Source organism: Gasterosteus aculeatus, chromosome 12 (assembly GCF_964276395.1).
Source record: "Gasterosteus aculeatus chromosome 12, fGasAcu3.hap1.1, whole genome shotgun sequence".
Classification (NCBI taxonomy): Eukaryota; Metazoa; Chordata; class Actinopteri; order Perciformes; family Gasterosteidae; genus Gasterosteus; species Gasterosteus aculeatus.
Genome location: NC_135700.1, coordinates 3101739 through 3113477, shown reverse-complemented (window position 1 = coordinate 3113477; position 11739 = coordinate 3101739). Strand labels below are relative to the sequence as shown.

The window sequence follows — 11739 nt, the reverse complement described above, 5'->3', positions numbered from 1 at the left end:
CTTTGCCTCACTTCCTGTCTGGCTCTGAGATTCTGGATCAGCTCATACCGACCAGGACATCCTGCCACCACTGCAGCAGCAGAGCAGATGTTGAAGCACCGTCTTAACTGTTCATCATCAGTGGACACATGCTGGACCACAGAGAGACGTGTTCTCCCTGCCAGTGTTGAGGTTTCTTCACAACAGATAATATGGTATTGTTTTCTTATTTCATATGTGATTTCTAATGTTTTGTTTTAATTTTGTTATCATTCACGTATTCATTTTGTATGAAAGCAATATTATTAATAACACTAATTGTTCATCCAATATAACGTTCTAATGTTATATCCACTTCTTCCTTCAGGTCTTCCTCCTCTGTGATTCCTCCACTTCACAGTGAAGACACTCAGGACTGCAGAGAGAGCTGAACACATAAAAGAAGCTGAACATGCAGCGTATTCAGTTTCACTGTACTACATGTTGATCTGCTCTGCACTGCTCTCAGAGTTCAAGGTATTTCATTACTGTGAATTATAAACCTTTTTAGAAAGTTGAGTTTCTAACAATAACTTCCTGTTTTATTTTTGTCAGGATCAGGTGTGTGACTGCAAGGAAGAGTCATCAGTCAGTCATCACTGTCCCAGTGACAGCCCCACCTTTATGCAGCTTCAAGCTCCTCCCTAAACCAGCTGTAAAGGTAACAACTGGGATTAGATCTTTTTAAAAATATATCTCTGACCACAACAAAACAATCCCCTGGTAGTCTTACTACTTGCATGTGCTGTTTACATTTTTAACAACATGAATACATTTTCTCCTGTTTCTGTCTTTAAGGCCTCTCCTCCTCCATGTAGCTATAGTAACACTATCCTGACGTGATGACTGGAGCAGTGGATCTACAGCCGCTGCACAGGTCAAAGGTCATAATGTTACAGGTCTTCAAAGCATACACTACTAACTCATGAACAGTATTACTACAGGACACCTGTCTATTTTGTTTGTTTCATCTCTACCGTATTTGATCTAACAATATACGTTTTCCTTATGTTTCATTGCATTTTTTTTGTTGATTGTATTTATTTATTTATTATTTTTTTATTTGTCATCCGTCCCTTTTCAGTCAGATTTATGAGAAAATTAAGGATGAAAATGTTTGTTTGATTGCCTCGTGCATATGAACAAATTAACCTTGAAGAAATGACATATTTGTATCACAATGAGTCATTAGTATGGGGTTTCAGCTGGTAGGTATATTCAAGGTTTTTCACATGTGTACACCGATCCTTAGGATAACCTAAACTCTACTGAGGCTGCCCAGTGTTAAATTGTAAGACTGTGAAATCCATCAAGTGTGTCATCTTCAGATGGCTAAAACATGACTTGGCGCAAAGAGCCTTGTCAAAAGATTTAATAGGAAAACAAATCCTACAAAGCTTGGGTCCTAACCTTGAGTCAACAAGTGACTCTAACCTCTAATGTTCCATCAAAGTAAGGAGAACCCAGTGTGTCTGTGAGCCTCAGTAAACTGAGCTTAACGCTGGGATAGTCTAAACGACAATGTTGACAAGACTTATCTGTCCAGGGCTCCTGGACCTTGAAGTCTTGAACTGAGTATTAACCTAAGTCTGGAAACGATGTGAAAAACCTTTGATTGTAGGAAATGAACCATATTGTTAACTATTGAAACTATAGTACATTTATTCATGAATAACACAGGGACCAATGTTCACAAAACTGTGTTGATACATTTCTCACTCTAAGATTTTATCTTTCACGAAATACTCAAAATAATTATGACCAATACAACAGTACTTGTGCACTGTACTCATCTATATTATTTTATTATATTTCGATAGAAGATAATGAGTCAAAAAAGGATGTAAAGACGGGATCTTCTTTTGTGTTGTATTTCAACTCTTAGCTTTGTTAAATGCTGCACTTCATCTTCCACACTGCCAATTTTGAAATTAAAATATTATGTTTTCCTGCTGTGCTGGTCTTCACTTTTTGGCATTAACACTTATTCAGCAAAGCCATTGGAAATTTCAATATTTTCAGAAATTGAACTTAATTTCATCTTTGAGCTTGCTGGTACATTGTCATTTCTATATCATGAGCATTTTTTAAATTCATTTCAGTTTTTCGGCTTGTTGGTACATTTTCGGATTTCTATATTTTCAGCCGTTTTTGAAATTCATTTTAGCTATTTTTTGCAAGATTTCACATTTATTTCAGCTGTTTTCATTTCTGCTTTTTCAGCAAATCTATTGAAATTCCTTTCAGCTTCTCCCATTTCTGTATTTTCAGAAACTTCAAATTAATTTCAGCTTTTCAAATATCTTTCATTTCAGCAAATTTATTCAAATTCCCTTCAACTTTCTGTATTTTCAGCTATTTTTAAATATTCAGTGCAGCTTTCAGCTTTTTGCATTCCAACGCATTTTCAGCAGGAAATGCCTTTTCTAGTTAGTTGGAATGCTTTAAGCATTCCAAGTATTGTTCTTCTAATCTTTATTGTTGGAATGCATTAACGATGCATTCCAAGTATTGTTCTTCGAATCTTTATTCTTCAGCTTCTTCTTCTATTTCTTCCGCGGCACCTTTCAACTCCTTCACACTTTCAGCTATTTAAACCGTTCAAATATTAAAATGTTCAGCTTCTTTCTGGCTTCCGGGCTATGACTTTTCAGCTTTCTACCTCTTAAGCTTGAATTTATATAAATCAATAATCGTTAATATTTTAACATGGTTTTCAAATGGAGTTTGCTTTTCAAATCCTCTTCAACTTCTTCAACTTTCAGATTTTTCAGCTTCGCCAATCTTTCAGCTACAGACACCATTTCAACTCTCAAATGTTCACACAAGTCTCAACTATTTTATGAAAAAAACTGCTTCTTGATATCTATTCTACTTTTTTCATAATCACTGATTATGTTTCACTAGTTCTTCGCTCCGTTTCTGACTTTTACATGAGTGTGTATTGCGTCTGCTAGAGTGGAGAGCTCGAGGCTAGAGTGTGGGGCAGCGCAGAAATCTGGTTAAAAAAGTATGGAACTTTTGTCCTTGCAGCCAAAGTATACACTCTAGAGGCTTCATTTCTTCAGATTAATGAGGGTATGGTTGTGCTGATTGGATTAATGTGTTCATGGAATCCCAGAGTTCTTTAGTTTTGGCGCAAGGTGTGTTTGAGTGACACAACCTCTGCCAAAAGCCCCATAGGCTCCAATACAAATCTGCCGACATATTTCTCACAAAAATCCACAAGGTACACGTTTTGTAAACGGCCATAGGAGCCGTATTTATTACCGGACAGACATAAAAACACATCCACGCGTTCGGTAGAGTCTTGGGTCTCATACAAACGCCGTATTTTTTAGATAGCTGTTATAGTTTTGCGCTGGTTCCCATTTGTTTGAGGTGTGGATTCTGTGTAACTTGCTGCCATGTCTCTGTCTTTTGCAGTAGATCGTTAATGATCACAGGTGCGCCGTTGTCGTGGTTACGAGCACTCACATGCTGCAGGATCTGTCTGTGACTCACAGCTGCTCCTATGACCTGATTAGTGGAGTCACATGACGCAGCTATGCTTTCTGTCAACAGACCAATATAATAAAGACACTGCCCCCCCTCCCCCCTCCACCCTGACCTCTGCTCACTGTTAATCACTCTCAGTCAGTATGTCTGTCTATTTCTCCTCTCTCTCTCTCTCCCTCTATCTCTTCCTCACCACCCCTCCCTTCCTCACCCTCTCACCCTCCCTCCCTCTATCTACTCCCCCCCACCCCACCCAATCCAATAATTTCAAAATAAAAGCCCCATGGAGGGAATTTTTACTGTAATGTCTGTGATGAGGCCTATTAATTAAAAACTTTTAAGTGTGAATAACAAACATTCTGTCTCCCACTACGAATATTACTCGTACTTCTAGTACTACAACTGATACTTCTACTACCATACTACTAGTATTTTTACTGCTATTAATACTACAACTACTACTAATGTTATTACAAATACTACTATGGCTAATAGTATTCCAGCTGTTTCTACTGCTATTGATACTAAACCTACTATTACTGCTTATACTGCTAGTACTACTAATACCACAATTATAACTAATACTACTACTAATATTACTACAAACAATTTTAAACAAATTTAAGCTCCTGCAACTTCTGTTTTTAGAAAATCTATTGAAATTCAGCTTCCCCACTTCCTGTATTTTCAGCAGTTCTTTAAAATAATTTCAGCTATTCTTATGCCTCTATCAACAGCAATTTTTCACTATTCATTTCTGTATTTTTTTGCAATATTTCAAATTTATTTCAGCTGTTTTCATTTCTGCTTTTTCAGCAAATCTATTGAAATTCCTTTCAGCTTCTCCCATTTCTGTATTTTCAGCAATTTCAAATTCATTTCAGCTTTTCAGCAAATGTATTCAAATTCCCTTCAACTTTCTGTATTTTCAGCTATTTTCAAATATTCAGTGCAGCTTTCAGCTTTTTGCATTCCAACGCATTTTCAGCAGGAAATGCCTTTTCTAGTTCAACTTATTATTATTATTATTATTATATTTCTTCCGCGCCCCCTTTCAACTGCTTCCCATTTTCAGCTATTTAAACCGTTCAAATTTTAAAATATTCAGCTTCTTTCTGGCTTGAGGGCTATGTATGTTCAGCTTTCTAGCTCTTAAGCTTGAATTTATATAAATCAATAATCATTAATATTTTAACATGGTTTTCAAATGGAGTTTGCTTTTCAAATCCTCTTCAACTTCTTCAACTTTCAGATTTTTCAGCTTCGCCAATCTTTCAGCTACAGACACCATTTCAACTCTCAAATGTTCACACAAGTCTCAACTATTTTACGAAAAAAACTGCTTCTTGATATCTATTGTACTTTTTTCATAATCACTGATTATGTTTCACTAGTTTTTCGCTCCGTTTCTGACTTTTACATGAGTGTGTATTGCGTCTGCTAGAGTGGAGAGCTCGAGGCTAGAGTGTGGGGCATCGCAGAAATCTGGTTAAAAAAGTATGGAACTTCTGTCCTTGCAGCCAAAGTATACACTCTAGAGGCTTCATTTCTTCAGATTAATGAGGGTATGGTTGTGCTGATTGGATTAATGTGTTCATGGAATCCCAGAGTTTTTTAGTTTTGGCGCAAGGAGTGTTTGAGTGACACAACCTCTGGCAAAAGCCCCATAGGCTCCAATACAAATCTGCCGACATATTTCTCACAAAAATCCACAAGGTACACGTTTTGTAAACGGCCATAGGAGCCGTATTTATTACCGGACAGACATAAAAAGCACTTCCACGCGTTCGGTAGAGTCCTGGGTCTCATACAAACGCCGTATTTTTTAGATAGCTGTTATAGTTTTTCGCTGGTTCCCATTTGTCTGAGGTGTGGATTCTGTGTAACTTGCTGCCATGTCTCCCCTTTTGCAGCCGCACAGGTGCGGTGTTGTCGTGGTTACGAGCACTCACACGCTGCAGGATCTGTCTGTGGCTCACAGCTGCTTCTATGACCTGATTAGTGGAGTCACATGACGCAGCTATGCTTTCTGTCAACAGACCAATATGATAAAGACACTGGCCCCCCCTCCCCCCTCCACCCTGACCTCTTCTCACTGTTAATCACTCAGTCAGTCAGTATGTCTAATTCTCCTCCTCTCTCTCTCCCTCTCTCTCTTCCTCACCACCATTCCCTTCCTCACCCTCTCACCCTCCCTCCCTCTATCTACACCCCCCCACCCCACCCAATCCAATAGGTGCGCCGTTGTCGTGGTTACTCGCTCACACGCTGCAGGATCTGTCTGTGACTCAAAGCTGCTCCTATGAGCTGATTAGTGGAGTCACATGACGCAGCTATGCTTTCTGTCAACAGACCAATATGATAAAGACACTCGCCCCCCTCCCCCCTCCACCCTGACCTCTTCTCAATGTTAATCACTCAGTCAGTCAGTCTGTCTAATTCTCCTCCCCTCTCCCTCTCTATCTCTTCCTCACCACCCCTCCCTTCCTCACCCTCTCACCCTCCCTCCCTCTATCTACACCCCCCCAACCCACCCAATCCAATAATTTCAAAATAAAAGCCCCATGGAGGGAATTTTTACTGTAATGTCTGTGATGAGGCCTATTAATTAAAAACTTTTAAGTGTGAATAACAAACATTCTGTCTCCCACTACGAATATTACTCGTACTTCTAGTACTACAACTGATACTTCTACTACCATACTACTAGTATTTCTACTGCTATTAATACTACAACTACTACTAATGTTATTACAAATACTACTATGGCTAATAGTATTACAGCTGTTTCTACTGCTATTGATACTAAACCTACTATTACTGCTTATACTGCTAGTACTACTAATACCACAATTATAACTAATACTACTACTAATATTACTACAAACAATTTTAAACAAATTTAAGCTCCTGCAACTTCTGTTTTTAGAAAATCTATTGAAATTCAGCTTCCCCACTTCCTGTATTTTCAGCAGTTCTTTAAAATAATTTCAGCTATTCTTATGCCTCTATCAACAGCAATTTCTTAATATTCATTTCTGTATTTTTTTGCAATATTTCAAATTTATTTCAGCTGTTTTCATTTCTGCTTTTTCAGCACATCTATTGAAATTCCTTTCAGCTTCTCCCATTTCTGTATTTTCAGCAATTTCAAATTCATTTCAGCTTTTCAGCAAATGTATTCAATTTCCCTTCAACTTTCTGTATTTTCAGCTATTTTTAAATATTCAGTGCAGCTTTCAGCTTTTTGCATTCCAACGCATTTTCAGCAGGAAATGCCTTTTCTAGTTCTTCAACTTCATCTTCTTCTATTTCTTCCGCGGCACCTTTCAACTCCTTCACACTTTCAGCTATTAAAATCCTTCAAATATTAAAATGTTCAGCTCCTTTCTGGCTTGAGGGCTATGACTTTTCAGCTTTCTACCTCTTAAGCTTGAATTTATATAAATCAATAATCACTAATATTTAAACATGGTTTTCAAATGGAGATTGTTTTCAAATCCTCCTTAAACTTCTTCAACTTTCAGATATTTCAGCTCCGCCAATCTTTCAGCTACAGACACCATTTCAACTTTCAAATGTTGACACAGGTTTCAACTATTTTATGAAAAAAACTGCTTCTTGATATCTATTGTACTTTTTTCATAATCACTGATTATGTTTCACTAGTTTTTCGCTCCGTTTCTGACTTTTACATGAGTGTGTATTGCGTCTGCTAGAGTGGAGAGCTCGCGGGCTAGAGTGTGGGGCATCGCAGGAATCTGGTTAAAAAAATATGGAACTTCTGTCCTTGCAGCCAAAGTATACACTCTAGAGGCTTCATTTCTTCAGATTAATGAGGGTATGGTTGTGCTGATTGGATTAATGTGTTCATGGAATCCCAGAGTTTTTTAGTTTTGGCGCAAGGAGTGTTTGAGTGACACAACCTCTGCCAAAAGCCCCATAGGCTCCAATACAAATCTGCCGACATATTTCTCACAAAAATCCACAAGGTACACGTTTTGTAAACGGCCATAGGAGCCGTATTTATTACCGGACAGACATAAAAAGCACATCCACGCGTTCGGTAGAGTCTTGGGTCTCATACAAACGCCGTATTTTTTAGATAGCTGTTATAGTTTTGCGCTGGTTCTCATTTGTGTGAGGTGTGGATTCTGTGTAACTTGCTGCCATGTCTCTGCATTTTGCAGCCGTTAATGAGCACAGGTGCGCCGTTGTCGTGGTTACGAGCACTCACACGCTGCAGGATCTGTCTGTGGCTCACAGCTGCTCCTTGTGACCTGATTAGTGGAGTCACATGACGCAGCTATGCTTTCTGTCAACAGACCAATATGATAAAGACACTAGCCCCCCCTCCCCCCTCCACCCTGACCTCTACTTACTGTTAATCACTCTCAGTCAGTCAGTCAGTCTAATTCTCCTCCCCTCTCCCTCTCTTCCTCACCACCATTCCCTTCCTCACCCTCTCACCCTCCCTCCCTCTATCTACACCCCCCCACCCCACCCAATCCAATAGGTGCGCCGTTGCCGTGGTTACTCGTAAACACGCTGCAGTATCTCTGTGTGTGACTCACAGCTGCTCCAATGACGTGATTAGTGGAGTCACATGACGCAGCTATGCTTTCTGTCAACAGACCAATATGATAAAGACACTAGCCCCCCCTCCCCCCTCCCCCCTGACCTCTACTTACTGTTAATCACTCTCAGTCAGTCAGTCAGTCTAATTCTCCTCCCCTCTCCCTCTCTTCCTCACCACCATTCCCTTCCTCACCCTCTCACCCTCCCTCCCTCTATCTACACCCCCCCACCCCACCCAATGCAATAGGTGCGCCGTTGCCGTGGTTACTCGTAAACACGCTGCAGTATCTCTGTGTGTGACTCACAGCTGCTCCAATGACCTGATTAGTGGAGTCACATGACGCAGCTATGCTTTCTGTCAACAGACCAATATGATAAAGACACTCGCCCCCCCTCCCCCCTCCACCCTGACCTCTTCTTACTGTTAATCACTCAGTCAGTCAGTATGTCTGTCTATTTCTCCTCCTCTCTCTCTCCCTCTATCTCTTCCTCACCACCCCTCCCTTCCTCACCCTCTCACCCTCCCTCCCTCTATCTACACCCCCCCAACCCACCCAATCCAATAATTTCAAAATAAAAGCCACATGGAGGGAATTTTTACTGTAATGTTTGTGATGAGGCCTATTAATTAAAAACTTCTTAGTTTGAATAACAAACATTCTGTCTCCCACTACGAATATTACTCGTACTTCTAGTACTACAACTGATACTTCTACTACCATACTACTAGTATTTCTACTGCTATTAATACTACAACTACTACTAATGTTATTACAAATACGACTATGGCTAATAGTATTACAGCTGTTTCTACTGCTATTGATACTAAACCTACTATTACTGCTAGTACTACTAATACCACAATTATAACTAATACTACTACTAATATTACTACAAACAATTTTAAACAAATTTAAGCTCCTGCAACTTCTGTTTTTAGAAAATCTATTGAAATTCAGCTTCCCCACTTCCTGTATTTTCAGCAGTTCTTTAAAATAATTTCAGCTATTCTTATGCCTCTATCAACAGCAATTTTTCACTATTCATTTCTGTATTTTTTTGCAATATTTCAAATTTATTTCAGCTGTTTTCATTTCTGCTTTTTCAGCAAATCTATTGAAATTCCTTTCAGCTTCTCCCATTTCTGTATTTTCAGCAATTTCAAATTCATTTCAGCTTTTCTAATATCTATAATTTCAGCAAATGTATTCAAATTCCCTTCAACTTTCTGTATTTTCAGCTATTTTAAAAAGTTCATTTCAGCTTTCAGCTTTTTGCATTCCAACGCATTTTCAGCAGGAAATGCATTTTCTAGTTATTGTTGGAATGCATTAACGATGCATTCCAAGTATTGTTCTTCGAATCTTTATTCTTCAGCTTCTTCTATTTCTTCCGCGGCACCTTTCAACTCCTTCACACTTTCAGCTATTTAAACCGTTCAAATATTAAAATGTTCAGCTCCTTTCTGGCTTGAGGGCTATGACTTTTCAGCTTTCTACCTCTTATGCTTGAATTTATATAAATCAATAATCATTAATATTTTAACATGGTTTTCAAATGGAGTTTGCTTTCAAATCCTCCTAAACTTCTTCAACTTTCAGATTTTTCAGCTTCGCGAATCTTTCAGCTACAGACACCATTCCAACTCTCAAATGTTCACACAAGTCTCAACTATTTTATGAAAAAAACTGCTTCTTGATATCTATTGTACTTTTTTCATAATCACTGATTATGTTTCACTAGTTTTTCGCTCCGTTTCTGACTTTTACATGAGTGTGTATTGCGTCTGCTAGAGTGGAGAGCTCCAGGGCTAGAGTGTGGGGCAGCGCAGAAATCTGGTTAAAAAAGTATGGAACTTCTGTCCTTGCAGCCAAAGTATACACTCTAGAGGCTTCATTTCTTCAGATTAATGAGGGTATGGTTGTGCTGATTGGATTAATGTGTTCATGGAATCCCAGAGTTTTTTAGTTTTGGCGCAAGGAGTGTTTGAGTGACACAACCTCTGCCAAAAGCCCCATAGGCTCCAATACAAATCTGCCGACATATTTCTCACAAAAATCCACAAGGTACACGTTTTGTAAACGGCCATAGGAGCCGTATTTATTACCGGACAGACATAAAAACACATCCACGCGTTCGGTAGAGTCTTGGGTCTCATACAAACGCCGTATTTTTTAGATAGCTGTTATAGTTTTGCGCTGGTTCTCATTTGTTTGAGGTGTGGATTCTGTGTAACTCGCTGTCCTGTGTCTGCACTTTTGCAGCCGCACAGGTGCGGCGTTGTCGTGGTTACGAGCACTCACACGCTGCAGGATCTGTCTGTGACTCACAGCTGCTCCTTGTGACCTGATTAGTGGAGTCACATGACGCAGCTATGCTTTCTGTCAACAGACCAATATGATAAAGACACTCGCCCCCCCTCCCCCCTCCACCCTGACCTCTTCTCACTGTTAATCACTCACTAAGTCAGTATGTCTGTCTATTTCTCCTCCTCTCTCTCTCCCTCTATCTCTTCCTCACCACCCCTCCCTTCCTCACCCTCTCACCCTCCCTCCCTCTATCTACACCCCCCCACCCCACCCAATGCAATAGGTGCGCCGTTGCCGTGGTTACTCGTAAACACGCTGCAGTATCTCTGTGTGTGACTCACAGCTGCTCCAATGACGTGATTAGTGGAGTCACATGACGCAGCTATGCTTTCTGTCAACAGACCAATATGATAAAGACACTCGCCCCCCCTCCCCCCTCCACCCTGACCTCTTCTCACTGTTAATAACTCAGTCAGTCAGTATGTCTGTCTATTTCTCCTCCTCTCTCTCTCCCTCTATCTCTTCCTCACCACCCCTCCCTTCCTCACCCTCTCACCCTCCCTCCCTCTATCTACACCCCCCCAACCCACCCAATCCAATAATTTCAAAATAAAAGCCACATGGAGGGAATTTTTACTGTAATGTTTGTGATGAGGCCTATTAATTAAAAACTTCTTAGTTTGAATAACAAACATTCTGTCTCCCACTACGAATATTACTCGTACTTCTAGTACTACAACTGATACTTCTACTACCATACTACTAGTATTTCTACTGCTATTAATACTACAACTACTACTAATGTTATTACAAATACGACTATGGCTAATAGTATTACAGCTGTTTCTACTGCTATTGATACTAAACCTACTATTACTGCTAGTACTACTAATACCACAATTATAACTAATACTACTACTAATATTACTACAAACAATTTTAAACAAATTTAAGCTCCTGCAACTTCTGTTTTTAGAAAATCTATTGAAATTCAGCTTCCCCACTTCCTGTATTTTCAGCAGTTCTTTAAATAATTTCAGCTATTCTTATGCCTCTATCAACAGCAATTTTTCAATATTCATTTCTGTATTTTTTTGCAATATTTCAAATTTATTTCAGCTGTTTTCATTTCTGCTTTTTCAGCAAATCTATTGAAATTCCTTTCAGCTTCTCCCATTTCTGTATTTTCAGCTATTTCAAATTCATTTCAGCTTTTCTAATATCTATAATTTCAGCAAATGTATTCAAATTCCCTTCAACTTTCTGTATTTTCAGCTATTTTAAAAAGTTCATTTCAGCTTTCAGCTTTTTGCATTCCAACGCATTTTCAGCAGGA

The 11739-nt window shown here is 39.2% G+C and overlaps 1 protein-coding gene across 1 annotated transcript in view; it reads left to right on the top strand.

The window, feature by feature from the left end:
* The window catches only part of LOC120807643 (neural-cadherin), a 285961-nt gene that overhangs the window by 87293 nt on the left and 186929 nt on the right, over positions 1-11739 (top strand). The window lies entirely within an intron of this gene.